The following is a 22,124-nucleotide window of genomic DNA, read 5'->3' as shown; positions in this document are numbered from 1 at the left end:
AGCTGGGCTTGGATCCTCTCTGAAACATAAATAAACATAAAAAAATTTAAATAAAAAAATAAGTCAAATCAAATCGAATCTATGAAGGAAAAGCACATGGGGCTTGAGGGCCGATAACAAGGGGAGGTCAGCAGAAATCCAGAGAATGAATAGGCATGAGCCATGCACAGAAGAAGAGAAGGGTGCCTCAGGTGTGGCAAACAACATAAGCAAAGGCCCTGGGGTGGAACTGGCAGAGGTTTCAGGACAGAAAGAGGGCCGCCATCAGGGAGTGAGGGTGGGTGGTAGGTGCAGGCCAAGTTCCTGAGGCATCAGGCTCACGGATACACTTAGATCCATGGGCTTGACCCCATGAGCCACACAAAACAGTGAGGTCTCAAGCTCAGGAACATGTGTTCAGGCCTGGATTCTTGAAAGCTTGTCCCATGCGGTGTGGAGAACGAATTGACACAGGAGCAGGTGCGGATGACCGTAAAAAAAACCATGACAGGCGCCCAGGGAACAGCTAACGGCCCGGAACTGGGCAGATGTCAAAGTCAGACTCCGCGAGTCCCGGGGATCACTCGCACCTGCCTGGGATCAGGGGTGCTCTGAGCAGAGCTGCCCAAGTACAAGGCCACAGAGTGCCGTGACCCTGCCGGCCTCCTCGGCTTCACCCCAGGACCCCGTGCATCCCCAGCCACAGGCCTCTGACCCCTCAGCTCGCGGTGCACGACAAGCTGCCCTGGGTCCTCGCCAGGGCCCTGTGGGGCTCACGGCCAGCCGGCCCCTGATCTGATGCTACCCCATCGAGACCCAGAATCCACCTGCTCATTCCTTACTTTGTCCTGCCCGGCCAGACAGGGGAGACATTCCCACCTCCCTTCCGCGGAGCAGGAGAGACCTACGTGTTTGGGCTCAGGAGCTGCTCCCCCAGCCGGCTCGCAGTGTTGTCTTCCTCACCTCTCTGCCCTTAGAAGCCAATGAGTGGAATAAGGTTCCCAATTACAATGAAAGAATTGTAAGCAGGTCTTGGTTTATGAGAAGTTATGGTTCCTCTGGGGGTGGGAGAGGGATGCTAAGGGAGGAGGTTGGTAAAATTACAGACCCTGATCAGCAAGGGCAGGGGAGGGGGCTGAGGAGGGCGCAGGCCCGGAAGGAACAGTCTGGGAGGTGGACTCCATGACCCTTCGGGCTCCTGAGTCTCACCCGGTCCAGACCTGGAGGGGACACAGCCAGAAGTGGTGTCCCCTGGATGACATCCCCTGGATGCGGGTAAACAGGGAGCTGGAAATATATAGACCTTCTGGGGGACTGAAGGCTGCAAGGTTCTGAGACCCCATGGGTATTTCCAACCACCGTTCCCAGGCCTCTTCAAATCGTGCTGAAACCCAAGGAGCCTGGCCTCAGCTGTGCTCAGATTAGACAAGCTCATGGGCCACACCAGGGACTGAGCTTCAAAGGGGGATCAGGTTGGAGCCCCTGGGTGACTCATTCAGTTGACCATCTGACTCTTGATTTTGGCTCAGGTCATGATCTCACGGTTCGTGATTTTGAGTCCCAAGTTGGGTTCTGCAATGACATTGTGGAGCCTGCTTGGGATTCTCTCTCTCTCTCTCTCTCTCTCTCTCTCTCTCTCTCTCCTCTCAAAATAAATAAACATTTTTTAAAAATTAAAGGGGGATCTGGGAGGAGCCAGCACTGCTCCCTGGTGCTGGTCCAGTACCCAGAGCATGGGGACTCAGAAGCCAGGGAGGGAACATCCTCCATTCACCCACCAGACATGTGCTCAGCCTCCCAGGTGCCAAGTCCCGGCCATCTGGGGCACTCAGAACAATTCTGGACCTCGTGTCACAAAGAGCTCGGTTGGAAGATGATGCCAGAGAAGCGGGAGGGACAGGCAGTGGAGAAGGAGTGCGATCACGGAGAGAGGAGGGTGCACGAATCCCAGGGAGACAGGTGGGTAGCCTCATGGCCCCCAGGGAAGCGTGCCCCAGGGCCTTGCCACGGGATGGATCAGAGGCATACCAGAGACCAGCCGAGGCGCACAGTGGCTGGACATGGGGGGAGAGTTGCAGGAGCCAGAAGGCTCCAGGCTTCTGGGCCAACGAGGGGGTAACGCCTGCCTAGTAGAGCTCGTGGTTGAGCCAAGTCTGAGGTGGTCTTGAGCACTCTATAGCATCTGGGCAGGTGGCCCCATCGGCTTTCAAATGTGCATCTGAGCCTCAGAACTGCACCCTTCAATGTCCCTTAACTGACACATCTGGACAGCCTTCCACGTGCCTGCCCTCCCATGCTCCTCGCACACAGGGAGCCCCTGGGGACCTGGGGACTGACACAGTCTGCAGGCTCTTCCGGATGGATCTCCAAGTCCACCTCCCGTCTTGCGTCCCAGACGTTTGTCACACAGGTGATGTCCCCAAACCCCACAACACCCCCTCCCAACGGTCTTCAGCTGCTTTGCATCTTCGAGAAGTCCCGGCAGAGACAACAGGGCTCAGGACATGTGCCCTCACTCTCAGAGACACCCGTGGCTGGATTTCTGTGCCGGTGGATAGTTTTGTGCTCTCCTCTACCTGGCTGTCATTAGGTGAAGGACACCATGCCTCAGAGAGCCATGCAGCTTCCGGTCCCTCGCTGACGAGTAGAAGGAAATGAAGTGCCCCTGTTTTCACAGCACCGCTGTCCTACCCAACTCTGGAAGAGAGGGCATGGTCGTCGGCACACTAATGTTATTTCCATTAAATTGCCGCTCGGCTGGCTTATTGCCTAACAGAAAGCTCTGTAGTGAGACATAACAAAAAAAAGAAAAGTGAAAGCTTCCTGCCAGCTTGTGTCCCCTTGAAATAATACAACAGGATGGCTCAGAAGGCTGTCCTTCGGAGGTGGGCTACCTTCGGGCAGAGTGAGGTCTTAGTTTTTCACAGATGCCAGGTATGGTGGGTTGAGTGGCAACCCCTCAGAAGACAGGTTCCCCGGGAACCTGTGAATGTGACCCTCACTGGGCAAAAGGGTCTTTACAGAGATAAATTAAGGTTATTTATTTATTTATTTATTTATTGAGAGATTGAGAGAGAATCCCAAGCAGGCTCTGTGCCCAGCACGGAGCTTGATTTCATGACCGTGAGATCACGACCCTGAGCCGACATCAAGAGTCAGAGACTTGGGGCGCCTGGGTGGCTCAGTCCGTTAAGCCTCCGACTTTGGCTCAGGTCACAGTCTCACCGTTCATGGGTCCGAGCCCCTGTGTCAGGCTCTGTGCCGACAGCTCAGGGCCTGGAGCCTGCTTCAGATTCTGTGTCGCCCTCTCTTTTGGCCCCTCCCTGGCTCATGCACTCTTTCTCTCTCTGTCTCGATCTCTCTCTCTCTCTCTCTCTCTCTCTCTGTCTCTCAAAAATAAATAAACATTAAGAAAAAAAAAAAAAGAGCCAGACACTTAACTTACTGAGCCAATCAGCCACCCTATTAAGGACCTTTAAATGAAACCATCCTTGATTACCTGGGTAGACCCAATTCCGCGACAGTGACAATTGTCATAAAAGAAAAGCACCAGGATTTTTCAGACACAGAGGAAAACCCAGAGCCACCAGAAGCCGCAAGAAGCCAGGAATGGACTCTCCTCCAGAGTCTTCAAAGGGGGCACAGCCCTGCACCCCAATCTTGGACTTCTGGCCTCCCAAACTGGAAGAGAGTAAATTTTCATTGCTTTAAGCCTCCTGGTTTGTGGTTGTGAACTATGGCAGCCCTAGGGACTCATCCACCTAGATTGTATAAATAACACCTTTTTTTAGGACCAGAAAACAAAACAAGTGAGGGTGTTACATGAAAACAGTTACTAACCCAAATTCCCAGGAGATAAGCTCACGCATCGTTTAAGACATATGCGTTCCAGGATTTTATTAAACGACATCAACTGAAGTCAGTGTTAACAGAAGTCCGAGCTGTATTACATACATGGTAAAGCTGTGCCTCGCATGGGGACACTTGACCTTTACTCGAACTGCGAAGGCATCGTTGCTATGTTGTCGCAGGGAGAAACTGAGGCTCTGAAAGCTGAAGGTCTCCAACCCCACAGCTCAGGAATAGCCCCTGCATGATGGAAGCCCAGATCTTCTGACTCAGCAGCTCATTTCCACCTTACGGGATCTGCCCCCACCAAGTATGACTTTTACAGCGGTTGTAAATCGCTTATACTTCTAAAAGATAGCCTGAGACAGGTGGTGTGCAATCAGAGGAAGTCAGTCTAGTCCGCCAAGGTAAATGTCCACTCCTTCCGAGAAATCCCAGTTTCCCAGCCCAGACTTGGAAACCCAGAAGCTCTGTAGCTCCCTTTCCATCTTGTCCAGATGAGACCAAAGGTTAGTGCTTCCTTCAGAGACCTCTTTAATGCATAATCAGCTAAAATGATGGCAGAGCTTAGAAATTGCTACAAGATGGTTATAAAGTCTTTGTGTGGACAACTTTTCCATTTGGTGGTAAAACTGGAAGGCTTTATCACTCTTTTATAACTTTCCATATAATTTTTATGAAACCAAAGAGCCAACATCAAAGACTATGTGTTGAAAGTGTTCCTGTGATCCAAACCAAGTGGCAGAATCCAGTCCTAAAGATGTGAAGGCTCACATCTGGTTCGTGGCCTGCCCAGAGGACTTGGCCAGAGAACATAGCCCGGGAGCAGGCAGGAGGAGCGCTCAAAGCTAATAATCACGCTCAGTTACAACCATAAAGACAGACGCAATGAAATGTACGCCCCGCGTCCTCACTCGCTCGTCATGTACCGGGGGACCAAGAGGTATCGTGAAGGAGGAAACAGAACTAGGAGGCAGGGTGGTCGACCTGCCAGCAGCTCAGTCACCTTGTTGGGCAATGACGAATGCCGAGGCCCCAACTGGACAGCAAACTACATACGTGTTGGAAGAAAGAGCTCAAAGTCTGGAGTTGGCCAATGCAGTTTCCAAACTTGCGCTTGGCCTCTTATCAGCTGTGTTATGGCGGGCAAGACACAATACCCTTTACAACCTCAGGGATCTCAACTGCACGTAAGGGATGATAATACCACCGTTGACATGAAGGTTAGAAAAAAATGTGCGGAAAATACCAGATTCTAGGCACGGTGGCTGTTACTATTAGGAAGGTAGGAGGAAGGGTAACCATTTGTTTGACTGTTAAGAGCATGGGTTTTGAAGTCAGAGAGACCCGAACTGAGTTCCAGCTCTGTCACTAAGTCTAGAACAACTTACCTTGCTCTTCTAGACCTCGGGTGTCTCGTCTGTGAGGCGTAAGTGGATATTCAGTACCTATCGATGGTGGGCTGAATGCTAGCCCTTCCTCCCCAGAAGCTATGTCCATCAGGAACCTAAGAATAAGATCTTATTTGGAAAAAAAGGTCTTTGTGGATGTGATCAAGTTAAGGATCTCCAGATGAGATCCTCTTGGGTTATCTCAGGGGGCTCCACCTCCACCATAAGTGTCTGGTTGGAGAAAAGGCCGAGAGAAGTTGCACAGAGACACAGAGAAAGAGGCCACTTAAGTTGAACCAGAGGCTGGAGTGACACATCTCAATTGCGGGATCCAAGATGGCCAGAGCCACCAGCAGCTAGGACAGAGGCACAGACCATAGTCTCCCTCGGAAGCGTGAGAACGTAAGTTTCTGTTGCTCTAAGCCCCCCAGTTTGTGACAATTTGTCACTACTGCTCTTGGAACCTAAGACGCCCCCTTAGCACAGCACCTCACCCACAAGAAGCCCTCATGAAGGTCGCTAAGCAGAGGTGACAGAAATCCAGTATCTTAGTCCTCGGGTCAGGAATGAGGCAAATGCACACCGTGCGTCCTCAACCACACACTGCCTCCCGCCAGACACGGGCAGCACCCCATGAAGGTGCCTAGAAGGATCTTCCTTGTCTACACCCCATGACATGGAAGGTGTGGTCAACAGACTCATCCCCACTTTGTGGGAGAAGATGTTAAAGCAGCAGGACAAAGGTCACACAAACTGCCGAGATGAACGCCACCTTGTTTCTCCTGATTAACAGTCCAGAGGTTTTTGTCTCGTTTTTGCATTGGTTTTGCTTAGGTTGAAGGGACGCGCGCGCGCGCGCGCGTGTGTGTGTGTGTGTGTGTGTGTAAGCATGGTGCCCAAAAACTTTGTCCTTTACACAAACCCTCAAGACTGCAGGCTCACATCACCCTGGTTGTCGCTGGAATTGTCTCCACACGGGTCCAGGCATCATGAAGTGACATTCTCAAAACGCAAGAAGTTGACAAAACGCTGACCATGATCCACCTTCTCGGGTGGAGAAGGTAAGATGTATGCACGTTGTCCTGCGGCTGCAGAGAGAGCAGTCAGGTTCTAAACGTGTGCCTGCACACACACGTGCACCCAATGTCACACAGGAAGGTGGGGGTGGGCACCAGATACCAATATTCGAGCTGCACATGTTTTTTAATGTTTATTTATTTTTGAGAGAAGGAGAGACAGAGTATGAATGAGGGAGGGGCAGACAGAGAGGGAGACAGAATCCGAAGTGGGCTGGGGCAGCCAGTCCTGCCCTGTTGATCAGTTCTGCCATGGAATGCAGGGAGCTTTCCCTTTGCGGAATGAAACCCCGAGAGAAAGACCCTGAGCTGGCCTCCTGTGTGCTTCCCCCAGCCTTTCCCACCTCCAGGAACGGAGTGGAGTGTCCCCAGCTGCCTGCTGTGGGGATTTGCCCCAGACTCCAACGGCCCAGTGTGGACCTCCGGCCCCCGGGCCGGCTGCCGGACTCACAAAGCTCTCTGTCCACACGGGGCAAGTCTCACTGCCCCGCATCCTCTCTCGGAAAGTTTCCTCTTCCTCCACCTTCTCCTTCCAACAGGCCTCAGAAGGAATGAGGTGTACGTTCACTACTGCACAATAATTTTCCGCAAAGAAAACCCGAGGCCCGTCAGCCGTGCCTGCCAGTCCCTGGGATCCCGGCCCCTTGTACTCAGGCCCAGCTACGCGTTCTCTCCAGCCGCTCTCCGTGTGACACACTCACGGCCCCCAGGCTCCCCAGGCAGACTGCACGGCACCCCCAGAATCGTCCCACGGGAGGCCATGCCAGGGCGGTGACCGTGGCCAGTCACAGACACCCCGGCTCCCCACCATCCACACCGCTCCTACCCCACCTAGAACTCTGTCTTTTTGTTCTGGTTTTTCTTTTTCTTGGTCATTTCCCTCCCTCCTCCCTCCCTTGACCGAAGGCCCTTGTTTCGAGGGACAGAAAGGTGTCCCGGGTAGATCTGAGTCTGACACCTGTGCTGTTTTCCAGCCGTGTGCTCTTGGGAAGTCTTTTTCCGCGCCGTGCCTCCATTTCTCCGTCAATGAAGTGGGCAGAGCGTGGGCAACTTGAAGAGTCGCTGGGGCGATGAATACCAGGACGAATACCCCAGAACGTCTGCCTATGGAATCCGGAACGCAGGCACGCCAGCCACTTTCCCGCCCGGATGAACTCACATCACCTTGCTTCCAGCAGATCCACAGCAGAGGGGAGACGGCCGGCCCACAGCGCGAGCTTCCCCCAAGCTTGGGAGGACCTTGGCGAACTATAGAGTCTACGAACTACAGTCTACAGGGTCAGTGTAGCTGACCCTCTGAGAAGACGGGTCCTGGAGCAAGACAGCTGGCCTCATCCTGGCACCACGACCTTGGGCGGCTTACCCAACCTTTCTGTGACTCAGTTTCCTCATGGTCGTGCATGAAGTTCTAACGCATTAACCCATGCAAAGCATTTAGTAAACAGTGCCCCGCACACAGAGTGAATCACTAGATGTCAGCTGTTGTTATCACCGGCATGATCATCACTGCAAAAGAGCACTGGACAAGGGGCCAGGAGGCAAGGGATCTGGGCTCCTGCAGTGGCTTCTCCTGCAATAGCGAGAACACGGGTGTGGGAGGCAGATGGGGTCAGGTCTCAGCCCGCCCTGGCCCATGCCAGCGGTGTCACCCTTGGGCTGAGGCCACCACACCGGAACCTGCATCAGCCCCTGATAACGTGCACACATTCACATGTGCAGAGCAGAACTCCAGACAGAGAAGGGTCAGTGGCTCCCGCGTGTGCTGCTGTGTCACAGCTCAGGAGGGTTGGAGCCACCAGGCAGTGCCACACAGCCCCTCGGCCCACGGGGGCTTCAGTCACACAGGCTCTCCGCAACCCTGGCCAAGGGCTTCATGATCGTGGGTGGCCCTTTCCATCTGCCGACCAGTCAGGAGAATGAGAAGTCACCCAGTGACCGGCGAGCGAGCATCAGAGCCCCACCCCAGGCCGTTGGGAGAGTTGACCCGTCCTCCCTGGACCGCGTGCCTGGGAGCCGCAGGCATCCTTCCTCCCGGAGAGGACCAGGCTGCCCTTTCTCAGGGCTTGACGAAAGCCCTGAGAGCATCACAGGGAAGTGGATTGAAAAAGCATCTCTCCTTGTGTTTACCAGCATCGCCTTGATGGAATGCCAAGAAAATACAAAGTGTACCCCGAAGGGGGGAGCTACTTCTCACATTACCCAATCATAACTATTACAATTCCCGGTGTTTTAAAAATAGGGAGATCAAAGACAGAGGAGAAGGCAGAGCTTGACTTATCACGTGAGCATCTTTGGGGAGAAGGGTGAAGGAAACCTCAGGGCCCGCACCCGCCTCGGTGTTGAGCTTGAGAAGGGAGGGCGGGCGTGGAAAGGGTCTCCGGCATCGTGCATTCAAGTCCAGTGTCGCCCACCTGCGCTGTGGGCCCCTGACCCAACCAGTCTCCTCTCTGAGCTTCAATGTCCATGTGGGGGGTGGTCCCTCCAATGGCCCTTCCTCCTGTCCGGTGAATGACACACATGCCCAGGGGGATAGGAAGCCTAACGCAGGGTGTCACGGGCGTCGTGAAACGTAGAGGAGGCTCAGGGGGTTATGGGAGCTCGAAATGGGGCCCCACCTCACCGAAAAGTCGGGAGAACCTCTCAGATGAGAAGCTTGAGCTCCGTGTTGGAGACCAAGAGCAAATAGAAGCCAAGGACGGTCCAGGCCGAGGGACGAAGGTGACGAATCATGGCGCATTCCCCACCCCACACCCGGTGCAGGTGCACGGCCGGCCTCCCAGCCCCAAGGCCCCCACCTGGGTGCACGCGGGCTTGGGCAGCTGTGGCTGAGCAGCACGTGGGGTGTGCATCACACATTGAGGAATGCTTCTCCCCCGTCCCCACCACTGTCCCCCACCCCCCGGCATCTCCACGGACGCCACCTCTGGAGCCAGCTGGCTCACACAGACCCGGGAAGGTGAGTGGGTGTCCCACCCTGGTCTTTCAAAGCATCTGGAGTCCCCCGCCCGGGTCATATAAGCTTCTGATGCCCACACCCCGGGCCCATCCCCTCCCGCACTGTCTTAGTCGGCCCAGGCTGCTGTAAGGAAACCCCCAGGAGCTGGAGGGCTAACGGGAGATCTATTTCTCACAGTCTGGAGGCTGGGAAACCCGGGATCGAGGCGCTGGCAGATCTGGAGACTGACACGGTGTCTCCTGGTCTGCGTCCTGGGCTGTGTCCTCGAGTGGCAGAGAGCGCGGTGTAGGTCAGGGAAGGAGGGGAGAACGAGAACGCTGTCAGCTCTCTTCGGGATGGGCGCTGATCCCATCCTCGGGGCACCACCCAAATGACCTCGCCGAATCCCAGTCACCTCCCAAAGGCCCCATCTCTGGGGGCCCATCTCTGGAAATCATCACGCTTGGGATCAGAGTCTCAACACACAGCTTGGCAGGGGCACAAACGTTCCGTCTCCATAGAACGTGCACGCCCGGTCTGTATCCTGCCCTCCACCTGCTTTCCTGTTTCTTTTTGCTGCTCTGCTTCCGTTCATCTTGTTTTTTTTTTAATTTTTTTAAAGCTTTATTTATTTACTCTGAGAGAGAGAGAGAGAGAGAGAGAGAAAGAGAGAGAGAGAGGAAGGGGCAGAGAGAGAGAAAAGAGAGAGAATCTCAAGCAGGCTCCAAACTGTCAACACAGAGCCCAACGCAGGGCTCAAACTCACGAACCATGAGATCACGACCTGAGCCAAAGTCGGATGCTTAACTGACTGAGCCACCCAGGTGCCCCCTTTCACTCATCTTAAACAGCCATCTTGGGGGGCGCCTGGGTGGCGCAGTCGGTTAAGCGTCCGACTTCAGCCAGGTCACGATCTCACGGTCCGTGAGTTCGAGCCCCGCGTCAGGCTCTGGGCTGATGGCTCGGAGCCTGCAGCCTGCTTCCGATTCTATGTCTCCTTCTCTCTCTGCCCCTCCCCCATTCATGCTCTGTCTATCTCTGTCCCAAAAATAAATAAAAAACGTTGAAAAAAAAATTTAAAAAAAAAAACAAAAAACAGCCATCTTGGGCACTGTCACCCGAGAGCCACACGGTCCCTCTAAGAATTTCACGTTGGGGTAAACTCTACCCGTGGTGGCACTTACCAAGAAGTAGCATTTCAATCAGTGGGACAGACAAGCCCACAGAGAGACTTCTTTTGACTTTCAGAGTGTTTAAAATTGAGGGGCCGATCGTTACGAATCAGATGTCACATAAGCTCTGACCCCCACAGGATCCGTCCAACTGCACAACTTCAGCCAACCAAAGCTGAACAGTGGTCACCCCACTTCAGACGGGACACGTCCTCCTCAGGCCACCAGTGTCCCTGCCCTCACCCGACCGTGGCCAGCTTCAGTCCATCTGCCCGGTTCCTACACGCATTTGAATTTGCAACTTCTGGGACCACAGACTTCAGGGACGCCCATCTCTGCTTGTTTTATACAGAAGGCTTTCTTCTTCTTTCTTGTTGTTGTTTTTAACGTGAACATTTTTCTTACAAAATGAGCATTCCGTAGGAAAACACCCCAGAAGTCCCTGAATCTCACTTCCCGTTGTACAGAAGGAAATGCTGTGGCCAGGAAGGCAAAGGAAGTTGGCCTGCTTTCCGTAGTCACTTTGCACGCGACTGAATTGCACAGAAACCCAACCAAGGAGGTACTGGTCTCCTCATTTCAAAATAGCCCGAGCTTGGTTTTGAGAAGTTGGAAGGCTCGCTCAAGGTCATCGGGCCGGTGAGACTCAGAGCTTACACGGGACTCAGGAGTTTTGACTCTATGCCTGGTAACTTTCCCACGACACCACGGGGACTGCCTCCCATGTAGCAGAGGGAGCTGGACACCCAGGGCAGCCCCAAGCCACAGAGGGCTCAATGCCACCCACCCATCAACAGGGTGGTCAGCTGACGCTCTAGTAATTTTCAACTGATCCACAAGCATGCCTGTGAAACCCCACTAGCTTAAAGTAGAGAATGTAGAACAAATTTCTCTTACACACACATGTACCCCCCCCACACACACACACACGCACACACACTGTACCATAGTGTCTGGTCTCTGCCTCATTTGTTAGAACACACGGGACCATCACCGGCCCCTGCAGCCCAGAGACAGCGTGGCAAGCAACAGCCCTGGGTCACTGAAAGGGACTTTTGTTTCCCATTAGACCAATCCGGTCCAGATCAGAGATAAGAAGGGATCGTGTCCTCAAAGGAGAAAACAAAATCTCTGAGCAGACTCTCCCAATCGACGGTCAGGAAGGGCCAGGGCCCTGGGGGTCTGAAGCCACAACATGTGCAGGCACTCTGTCACAGCAGGCAGGAGACGAAATATCAGAAAGGAGGTTGTGACCCACTGGGATCCCCTCAGATCTCCAGAAAGCTCTGGTCTCTGGGACAACGGTGGAAAGAAGGAATCATTCGTGCAGCCACCGGGCTGGTTCAGGTAACGCAAGGCGACGGAGGGCACAGCCTCGCCCTGCAGGCGCTCCTGGCCCAGCAAGGAGAAGGGCACAGAACTTAGGGATTACAGAACTCGTAAAGGTGCAACACTGTAACAACCACTCCTCCAAAACGCACCCTCTCCAGTGGTGCCACCTCATTAAACAGCCCCACCATCCACCAGGTGAGCAAGTCCAACATTCAAGTCACACCTGAGTCTCGTATCCCTTCAGCGACTTCCCAAAGCTCTCAGAATAAAATGGAAGTCCCCATGCACAGGTGATCCAACATGCCCTCCCCGGGCAGGCTCAGGGCTGCCCCACCCACTGGGCTCAGCCCGCTACGCGCCCAACCCTTGCCGGGTCTTCTCACCATGCGGGTCAGTGCCTGGGCTTTGGGTGCCCTCCTGAGCTCTCCAATGTGCCCGACTCCTTCTGCTCTTCCAGACCTCCATCAATCGTCTGCTCCTCAGAGAAGCCTTCCTTGCCCCCAACATGAAGAGAACTTTCACCATAGCAACTTGTTTATGTCTTGTCACACTTTTTGGGGTGTGTGTGTGTGTGTGTATCTTCCCCACTAAACTAGAAGCTCCTTGAAGGTGGGACCAAGGTCTGATTTTATATTCCAGGGGTGTTTTAGGATGTTAATAGTAACGATCTTGGAACTTCAAGGGAAATCACCATGAAGGACGAGAATCTCCTCTATCCCCCCTCGAGGGGCTGTACATCGTGTGTTTGGTTCCATCCCGTGACAGGAAACCTACATTCTCCCAGTCAGCTGACCCCATCCTTGGATGACTTTATTAGGAAGGTCTTCCTCATATAGAGCCAAAATTTACTGCCCTTCATCTTCTGCTTCCTGGTCCTCAATCTGTCTGTAAGGGCCTCCCTGAATAAGCTACTGCCCTGTTCCCCCAATAGCACTCCAGATATTTGAGGACACTGGTCTGGTTCCTCCTGAGTCCTCTCAAGAGTATCTCAGGTGTTCTGACTCCTCATGCAACTTCCTTTGGAACTCTTGGACCACCAAGGCCCCCTTCCACTGAACCTGCTAGGCTTCCACAAAATGTTTTAATCGACACTTTAACCAACCAACCCCAACACTCCTGTCATGGTCTGAGCAACATAAAGCAGAATTTTCACCTCCCTTATCCTAGATACTATACTCCTCTTGACGCAACCAAAGCATACACGGCTGTGGCAGATGTCTGGGATCAGGTTTCCCAAAAGTGGACCCTGAGGTGAGGATTTATGGGCTAGGGATCTCCTACCGGCGTTCTCCCAGGCGAAACTCATAAGAGTAGGAGAAGAAACTCAGCAAGGCTGTGAAGCTCCCTGAAGAGCAGATTCAGGCTGACCCTGCAAGAGAACTCTTGACTCCCTCACCAGTCAGTCATTGCATTGGCTAAGGAACCCCAAGGGGTTATAACCTCACATGGCAGTTCCCTTGTCTTCCTGGGCTGGCAAGGCAGCTCCGGTAGCTTAAAGGCAATCCCCGAAGGGAGGCACAGGTGCCACAGGTGAGAAGCCAAAGCACCTAGCAGCCAAGGGAAGGGCGGGCTGGAGAAATGTGGCTGGAACACCAACAAGATATCCCTCGGAGGGCCCCCGGATTCAGATTTCCCCAGCCGCTCGCCCAAACCCTCAGCTTCCCTCTCAAGTTCCTCCCAGTGCTGCCTCCTGCGTCTGTTCTTATGCCTTTTTCATTTTAATTTTTTAGTGTTTATTTATTTTTGAGAGAGAGAGACAGAGTGTGAGCAGAGGAAGGGCAGAGAGAGAGGGAGACACAGAATCCGAAGCAGGCTCCGGGCCCTGAGCTGTCAGCACAGAGCCTGACGCGGGGCTCGAATCTCACAAACCGTGAGATCGTGACCTGAGCCGAAGTCGGATGCTCCATCGACTGAGCCACCCAGGCTCCCTCCTCTGATTCTTACTTTAAATTCCTTTCTTGAGGCCAATTTTCAAAAAATGTCCCTTAATAATTGGGTCAGAATTCAGATAGAGAAAGGAAACAAGCAGATAAATTTAGACAAAAAAAAAAAAAAAAAAGATTGTTTAACTCTGGGTTACAATCATCAAATTGTCAAACAAATCCTGTACCGCAGAATCTTGACAGACCCTACGTTAATTTTTAAGGTCAATGTTGAAAACAACAACTTTCTAATGAGGTAAAAAACATGTAATAATTTTCCAGGCAATTAAATGAATATCATCTGCTTTGCCTCACCCTGAATTTGTCATTTTCAACATTTCTTCTAAAGGGTAGAGTAGCTCTGTCAGACCCGATGATATTCTCCCCCAATTGGATGGTATCTCAACAGTCGCAGGACCATGGAAATCTCAGTTCCAGTGAGGATGTCATCTAGTGTGAATCTCTCATCTCAAGACGAAGCATCTCAGATGCGGAGAGGGGAGGGGACCATCTGTTGGCCACAGAGTTAGCCGCAGAGCCAGGACTAGAACCCGCAGACATGCCATCACAGAGCTCTGACGACTAGAAAAGGCAGTGACCCGGTGAGGCACAGGGTTTGATGCCCTTTTGAGGCAATTCGAAAGCTCTCTGGGCAGGATGCTCAGCCCTTTCACAGGCTTGTGAGTCAAAAGGACCGGGACACCAAAATAATGTCCACAAAGAAGAGGGAAGCCAAAAGATCCTCACTTCCCGATTTCAGAACTTACGAAGAGTTACAGTAATCCAGGCAGTGTGGTCCCGGCAGAAGGACAAATTATAGATCGACGTAATAGACATGAGAATCCAGAAACAAACTCTCACATTTATGGTCAATTGAGTCTTCACGAGGGTGTCAAGACAATAAAACTGAGAAAGAACAATCTTTTTAGCACCTGATTTGGGACAACTGGGCATCTGCGTGTGAAAGAGTGAAGCTGGATGCCCCTACTTCCCACATGTACAGAAATCAACACAAAAGGATCGAGTGTCTAAATGTGAGGGCTAAAATTATAAACCCCTCAGAAGAAAATGTAGGAGTAAATCTTTGCGAGCTTAGGTGAAGCACTGTTTTCATGGCTATGATAACAAAAGCTCAGGCAACAAAAGAAAAAAAAAAACAGATAAATCGGACTTGGTCTAAATTTAAAACCTTTATGCTTCATGGGACATCATCAAGAAATTGGAAACACAGCCCACAGACTAGGAAATGACATTTGCAAATCATCTACCCGATAAGGGATTTACAGCCAGGATAGACAACACACTTTTATTCCATAGTAGAAACATACGTAACCGAATTTAAAAATGGGCAAAGGATCTTGAACAGACACTTCTTCAAAGGAAATATACGAATGGCCAATAAAGACATGAAAAGATGCTCAACATCTTTACTCACCAGGAAGGTGCAGATCAACTCCAGAATGTGACCCCACTTGGCACGCACTAGGATGGCTGGGAACAAGAGTGGGGACAGAAAGAGGGGGTGTTGAGGTTGCAACAAATTCCCGAATATTATCCAGCAACAAAAAGGAGTGGAGTTCAGACACAGGCTGCATCACCGACGAACCTTGGAAACACGATGCCAAGTGAAAACAGCCGGGTGTAAAAGACCACATATTGTACGATTCCTTCGGTTTGAAACAGCCAGAACAGGCAAACCCGCACAGTGACAAGCAAGCAGATTAATAGTCGCCTAGGGCTGGGCACAGGAGGTGCGGGGAGTGGAGAGAGCTGTTAATGGGCACACGGCTTCTTTTTGGAGTGACGCAAATTTTCTAAAATTGGGCTGTGGTGGTTGCACCACTTCTCAAATACACTAAACATCATTGAACTGAACATTTCAAATGGATACGCTTTATACAAGCAAATTATAACCCGATAAAGCTCTTCTTAAAAAGAAAAGGGACGCAGTTGGACATTCATTTATTTATGAGTCAACATTCACCTGAACGACTACTGTGTTCTAGGTTCCGGGGTATAGTAATGAATCCAGGCAATCACCTATTTCGTAAATAAAGTTTTATTGACACACAACCCTGCTCACGCACTTATGCATCGTCTGTGGGTGTTTTCCGCCACAAGGGCAGGAATAAATAGTTGTGACACACACCAGATAGCCCGCAAAGCTGAAGCTATTTACTATCTGTCCCTTTATAGAAAGTTTGTCAATCCCTGTAACAGAGGGTCGGGTAATAACACGTGCCACAAGTCCAAGGAGAACAAGGTAGGAGCTGTTGTTTCACGTACGTGGAGAGAGAAGGCTTTTCTGAGCCGGGCATGTTGGAGCCCCTAACGAGAGGATAGAGTGAGTCATGTGACCCTCTAGGCGACAAATGTTCCAGGAAGAGGGAAGAGAAGGTGAAACTCTGGGAGCCAGCACGGCAATACTGTGTCCTGGGGGCCTAGGGGACCGGGAGTGAGTCACACAGGAGCGGCTGTCCCCAGACGGCCAAGCCACGACACCAACCCAAGCCAGGAGATCACACATAATTTGAGAACCTCCTGGGTGAGCAGACACCAGGATCCATTTCACGGTGGGACAGGAGAGACTCTAAACCAAAGGGTCACCAAAAGCCGGTGATGGGAAGTCAATTAGGTAAAACTACACTTCAAAAAAAAAAAAAATGCCAGGGCATCTAGGTGGCTCAGTCGGTTAAGCATCTGAATTGGGCTCATGAGCTCATGGTTCATGAGTTCGAGCCCCGAATCGGGCTCTGCACTGACAGTGTGGAGCCTGCTGGGGATTCTTTCTCTTTTTTCCTCTCTCTCTCTCTCTCTCTGCCCCTCCCCCACTTGCATGAGCTCACTTTCTCTCTCTGTCTCTTAAAATAAATAAACTTAAAAAAATAAAGTAAAATTAAAAAAAATAACATAACATAACATAACATAACATAACATAACATAACATAACATAACATATGTCCAGGCCATTAGCACTGGTCTCAGGCGGGTGAAAACTGTCACAGGCCATATAAGGAGTTCTTTGGGGTGAAGGCCAGTAAGGGCCATGGACGACTGAGGTTGGAAATACAAGCTGTCACTGACAGGTTGTGCCATGCAGCAGTGGATTTATTTACATATGTCCTTCTTAAAACGACTTCTTGTCTTATTGTCTAGCTGAGGCCACCTTTGCTCTCCGAGTCCCAGCTTCCTCCGATGTGAATGGGGGTAATGCCCTCCTCCCAACGTGTGCAAATGAGACAGGCACCAAGCCTCCCTCTGGCTGCGCTGTTGAAGCTGAAAGGATCTGGTCGTCAGGGCGAGCCCACAGTTCATACTCTTGAAGGTCAACTCCTCTTGGAACGCCCCACGTCTCTGAGCTCAGCTGACGGATAAACGCCCCAAGTACAGTCCCGGGCGCACTCCACGGCCTAATCCAGGATAAGAAGAACAAATATCACCACTTCACATCTGCAGGCCTCCCCAAAATTAAAATAAACGAACACCCCATAGGACACGTAAGAACTCCAGTTGTGTTTGTTTGCAAGGTCAGTTTGGAGACGACAGCATCCAGAATGTTTTGGAAATACTCCATGATCCTTACCTTATTTTATGGCATGACCAGAGCGCTCCCGGCTATTGGTCTAAAATGGGTCCAGGAGAATGAGAAAGCCACTGTGCAGGCATCTCACTGGCCTAGACTGACCAGATGGCACAACAGCACGGGAGGCCTGGAGGGTGGCCTCTGCATCCGTGAGCGTGCAAAGATGTGTTCCCCTCCTGTTGGGCCACCGGCATCCCAGGGAACCACGCCCTGTTGTTACATGATTACAAGTAAGTTCATTGCTGCTGAGATCAAAGTCTGCAGGGAATTACTGTGTCCTCTCTGTCTGGAAGGAACCCTGGGCGCTGTGGTCCCCAGAGATATCCCCCTCGGAAGGCCGGCGTCACAACAAATTACATCCCAGTCTGCGACAGAATCCAGTCTGACTCTGGGGGCCCCCTCTCTGGTCCAGTAGTTCATCGCTGGAAATCCTGCCCCACAGAGAGGACTGAGCCCGCTCCTCCCAACTCGCCTTCTGCAAATCCACAAACCCACAAACCCACCTGGGAATCGAGAGTTCCAGGATATGCCCACCTCACACTTGTCCCCAAGCCCAAGACATTTTCTAAAGCTAAGGCATCTTTCGTTCAAAGGAAACGCTGAGCAGAATCTGTGTAGCCTCAGGGTAGAAAACAGATAAAAAGAAAGAAACTCTGGAGAAACCAGTGGGTGTGGGGCATCATCCCACCCCACCCGTGTCTGTTCCTCCCACTCAACCCACTCCCACTATTGGGGTCCATCGGGCATCCAGAAAGCACAACCCGAAAGCCACAGTCTAACCCAATTCTTTCATTTTACAGATAGGAAAACTGAGACCCAGGGAAGAGAAATGCCTCACTCAAAAGCCACGAAAAAAGTCAGGCCCGTGCCCTGGTTCCATTAGTGTGGAGGTTGGCAAGTTTCCTCTTTAAAGGGACAGATAGTAAATATTTCTGGCTATGAGGGCTGCAAATACTCAGCTCTGCCCTGGTAGAGAAGAGAACTCATTGGCAATACAAGATACACTGACGGACATCATTGTGCTCCAAAAAACTTTATTTACAAAAACAAGGGCACTGGTTGCTCGTAGCCACATTATTCGCAAGCGCCAAGGGTGGGAGTCACCCAGGCGCCCCCAGAGGCGTGATAAACAGAATGAGGTCTATCCATGCAATGGGGTATCGTTCAGCCTTAAAAAGGAGCGGCATTCTGGCACCTGCTACAGCATGGATGAACCTTGAGGACGTTATGCTGAGTGAAGTAAGCGAGGCACAGAAGGACGCATACCGTGTGCTCCCGCTTAGGTGAAACCCCTGAACTATTCCGATTCGCAGAGCCAGAAAGCAGAAGCGTGGGGGCCCAGATAGCCAGGTGACAGGAGAATCGAGAGCAGTGTTCCACGGGGACAGAGTGCCAGTTTTGCGAGAGGAAAAGATTCTCTGACAGCCGCACAACAGTGTGAATGTGCTAAGTGCCGCGGAAGGGTACACTTAAAGGTGGTTAAGACGGTAAGTTTTATGTGGTGGGTATTTTACAACAATAAAAATAGCAATGAGAAAAAAAAAGCGATGGGCCAGATTTGCCAGTCCCTGTGACTGTTCAAGCTACTTGCCTTTGGACGGAGAGGTGATCAGACCACAGATGAGGGTATCGCAGCTGTTCGGGGTGGGAGGGTAGCCACTGACCCCTAAAGTGACTGCCATCCATTGAGCGGAGAAGCCAGCGGTGGGTTGGGTGAAGTCAGACGGTGATGTGTTATCCACCTGGAGCCATCCACATTCAGCCACTGAGGCCATGGCCAGATTAAAACCGGCAGGTTCCACGGGGAGGCACAGGGGTCGGGATGCAGGCTTGGCATCAGACTAAGGAAGGTTCACATCCCAGAATTCATAGGTTGTGTGCAACCGGCCAAGGATTTCGTTCTCTGAGTCTTGGTTTTCCCGCCTGTAAAATGTCTTCTGTATCACATGATCTCTTCAATTACATGATAAAGCCTCCTGTTCCAGTTATGCTAACATTTAGGGGCAACTGGGTGACTCAGTCAGTTAAGTGTCTGACTCTTGGTTTTGGCTCAGGTCATGATCTCAGGGTTCATGAGTTTGAGCCCCACATCTGGCTCGGCTCTGACAGCACAGAGCCTGCTTGGGATTCTCTCTCTCGCCCTCTCTCTCTGCGCCTCCCTCACCAGCACTGTCTCTGTCTCTCTCAAAATAAGTAAATAAACTTAAAAAGTAATAATATTAATAAAACCTGCCGTGCCAGGTTATGCTAACATTTATTTTAGAAAAAAAATATGTGCAAAGAACCTACCGTAGGATAAAAATGCATTAAGTCCTTTCTGTTTCTGGACCTTAAATTAGCAATAGCTGAAAAAGTAAAGGGCCCCCTGAAGGGAAAGAGAAAAACACTTCATTCTTGAGGAAAAGGATGAGAAAAAAATTCAGCTCAGAGGAGAGGTCAGTCGAGGAGAGAGAAGTTTTAATTTAAGAATCTGCCTGTGGGGCGCCTGGGTGGCGCAGTCGGTTAAGCGTCCGACTTCAGCCAGGTCACGATCTCGCGGTCCGGGAGTTCGAGCCCCGCGTCAGGCTCTGGGCTGATGGCTCAGAGCCTGGAGCCTGTTTCCGATTCTGTGTCTCCCTCTCTCTCTGCCCCTCCCCCGTTCATGCTATGTCTCTCTCTGTCCCCCAAAAAATAAATAAAACGTTGAAAAAAAAAAAATTTAAAAAAAAAAAAAAAGAATCTGCCTGTTTCCTTTGTAGTGTGGACTGAATGTTTGTGTCTCCCCCCTGCCCTGATGCCCCCCCCATCTGCTCCCAATCCCTATGTTGAAGCCCTAACCCCCCCAGTGAGATGGCATTTGGATGTGGGACTTTTTGGAAGTTAAGTGGTTAAAGGCACATGAACCCCAAGAACCGGGCAACTCGTAGCATCCACATTTTAAAACAGAAGCACAGGTAGGTAAACTGCTCCCGCCCCCCAAACTCACCCAGACAAAGGGGTGGGGCAGGGATTCATCAAACCCAGAGAGGCTGACTGGGGATGGACATTTGAGCAGAGAACAGAAGGGAGAGAAGGTAACCGGGTAGAAGCCTAGGGGGCAGGGGCGCATTCCAGGCAGAGGAGAGTAAGGGCAAAGGCCCTGTGGCAGGCACCAGCGTCGGAGAGAAGTGCTATGATGGTCAAAGATTTGCATATTGAGCCAATTAAACAAAACGATCGGGCTCTTTCTCCTGACCCTGTGCCCCCAGCAACCGGGGGTCTCTGCTGGCTCCCACATCACTGCACTGTGAGATATCAAGGGTTCGTCCATCCGTCTACCCTCCGATGGCCAAGCTCCTTATGTGTTTTGGGGAGAGAGAGAATACACATGTTCTCTTATTTTACTTTGGAATTGCAGAGCCGAGCACAAGCCTGACGGTGTGCAAGGACGTCTTATTGGAAAAGCGCATTTCTGAGTGAAGGGATGATGGCTTCCGTCCCTCACAGAGTGGGCGGTGATAGGACGGACCACGTGAAACGTGTGGCCCCTGATAGGGCTCCACCAGCTCTCCCTCACCTCCCTCAAGGAGCTCATGCTTCAGGAGTGGGTAAGATTTATAGAATAAAATGCCACACGGTGCCCAGAACTGGATCCTGAAACAGAAAAGGCACATTAATGGAGAAACTAGAATATCCGATAAAGTCTGTAGTTTAATTGATGATAATGCTGGTTTACGGGCGCCCGGGTGGCTCAGTCGGTTGAGCATCTGACTTCGGCTCAGGACATGATCTCGCGGTTCGTGGGTTCGAGCCCCGCGTCGGGCTCTGGGCTGACAGCTTGGAGCCTGGAGCCTGTTTCAGATTCTGTGTCTCCCTCTCTCTTCTGCTCCGTCCCTGCTCACACTCTGTCTCTCTCTCCGTCTCAAAAACAAATAAACGTTAAAAAAAAATTTTAAAGAAGGTAATCCTGCCTTCTAGCAACATGGATGAACTTGGAGGAGGTGACGTCACTTACATGATGGATTAAAAACAGTCAAGCTCTTACAAGGGCAAGCAGAGAACCGTGGTTGCCCAGACGCTAGGAGGTGGGGAGTGGGACTTGTTCCATGGGCATAAAGTTTCAATTTGGCAAGACGAATAAGTTGTGCCCGTAGATAGCAACGCTGTGTCACGCACTTAGACATCTTCCAAGAGGGCAGAGCTCATGTGAAGTGTTCTTACCAAATAAAGGAGAATAAAACAAATAAAACCTGAACTCTAGACCCATGGAGTCAAGGTGCAAAGTCTAGTTTATTGGCTACGGTATTTAACCTTTCTAGGTAAGGCCTGGTTTCCTCCCGTGCAGAGTGGAGTCATTGCCACACGGCCCCATGGGGCCCTGTGGGAAGTAAGTCCCGGCCTGGCACGTGCCCAGAGCTCGACAGATATTAGCTTCTGTTCCTAAAGTGAGTGGAGGGGTAAGTTTTAGTGCTGTGCCATTATGCTCATTATGTTCATTCCGGAAGCCTCTGTGGAGTTCCTATTCCGGGATCGTGGAAAGCCGTGGGGAAGCGCTGGCCGAGGCACTTTAATAAAAGTCAGCGTGAGAGCAGCAGAGACCCACGGTGAGGGGGGCACTCTGAAGGAGCCGGCAGGGGAGAAGTCGAGGCCAGAAGCCAGGGCTGGAGGCTTGGAGGCCACGTGTCCTCCCAGGACAGAAGAGGCAATTGAAGGAACAGGACAGAGCAGGGAAAGAGGGGCCAGAAGATAAACGTGGATGGGCTTCTGTCCCCTGAGGAGCCTGGAGGAGGAGCAGAGGCCAGCGGTCCAGCCTGAGGTCCAGCCTGAGAGGAAAGAAAGGCAGGATTGGAGAACTCTGGGGGGAGCCGAGCCGGTCAGCGGTGGATGGGGACAGCCAGGCCTGGGATACTCCGGAAAGGCTGTGGGG

General features: G+C 51.7%; 1 non-coding gene across 1 annotated transcript; it reads left to right on the top strand.

The window, feature by feature from the left end:
* The first annotated feature begins 20,937 nt into the window (after positions 1 to 20,937).
* Positions 20,938 to 21,022, top strand: TRNAR-UCG (transfer RNA arginine (anticodon UCG)). Its single transcript has one exon. It is a non-coding gene; the product is annotated as a tRNA-Arg (tRNA).
* Positions 21,023 to 22,124: the final 1,102 nt, after the last annotated feature.

This window comes from Puma concolor, chromosome B3 (assembly GCF_028749965.1).
Source record: "Puma concolor isolate L17-30 chromosome B3, mPumCon1.1.hap2, whole genome shotgun sequence".
NCBI classification, from domain to species: Eukaryota; Metazoa; Chordata; class Mammalia; order Carnivora; family Felidae; genus Puma; species Puma concolor.
This window is presented reverse-complemented; position numbering and strand designations above follow the sequence as displayed.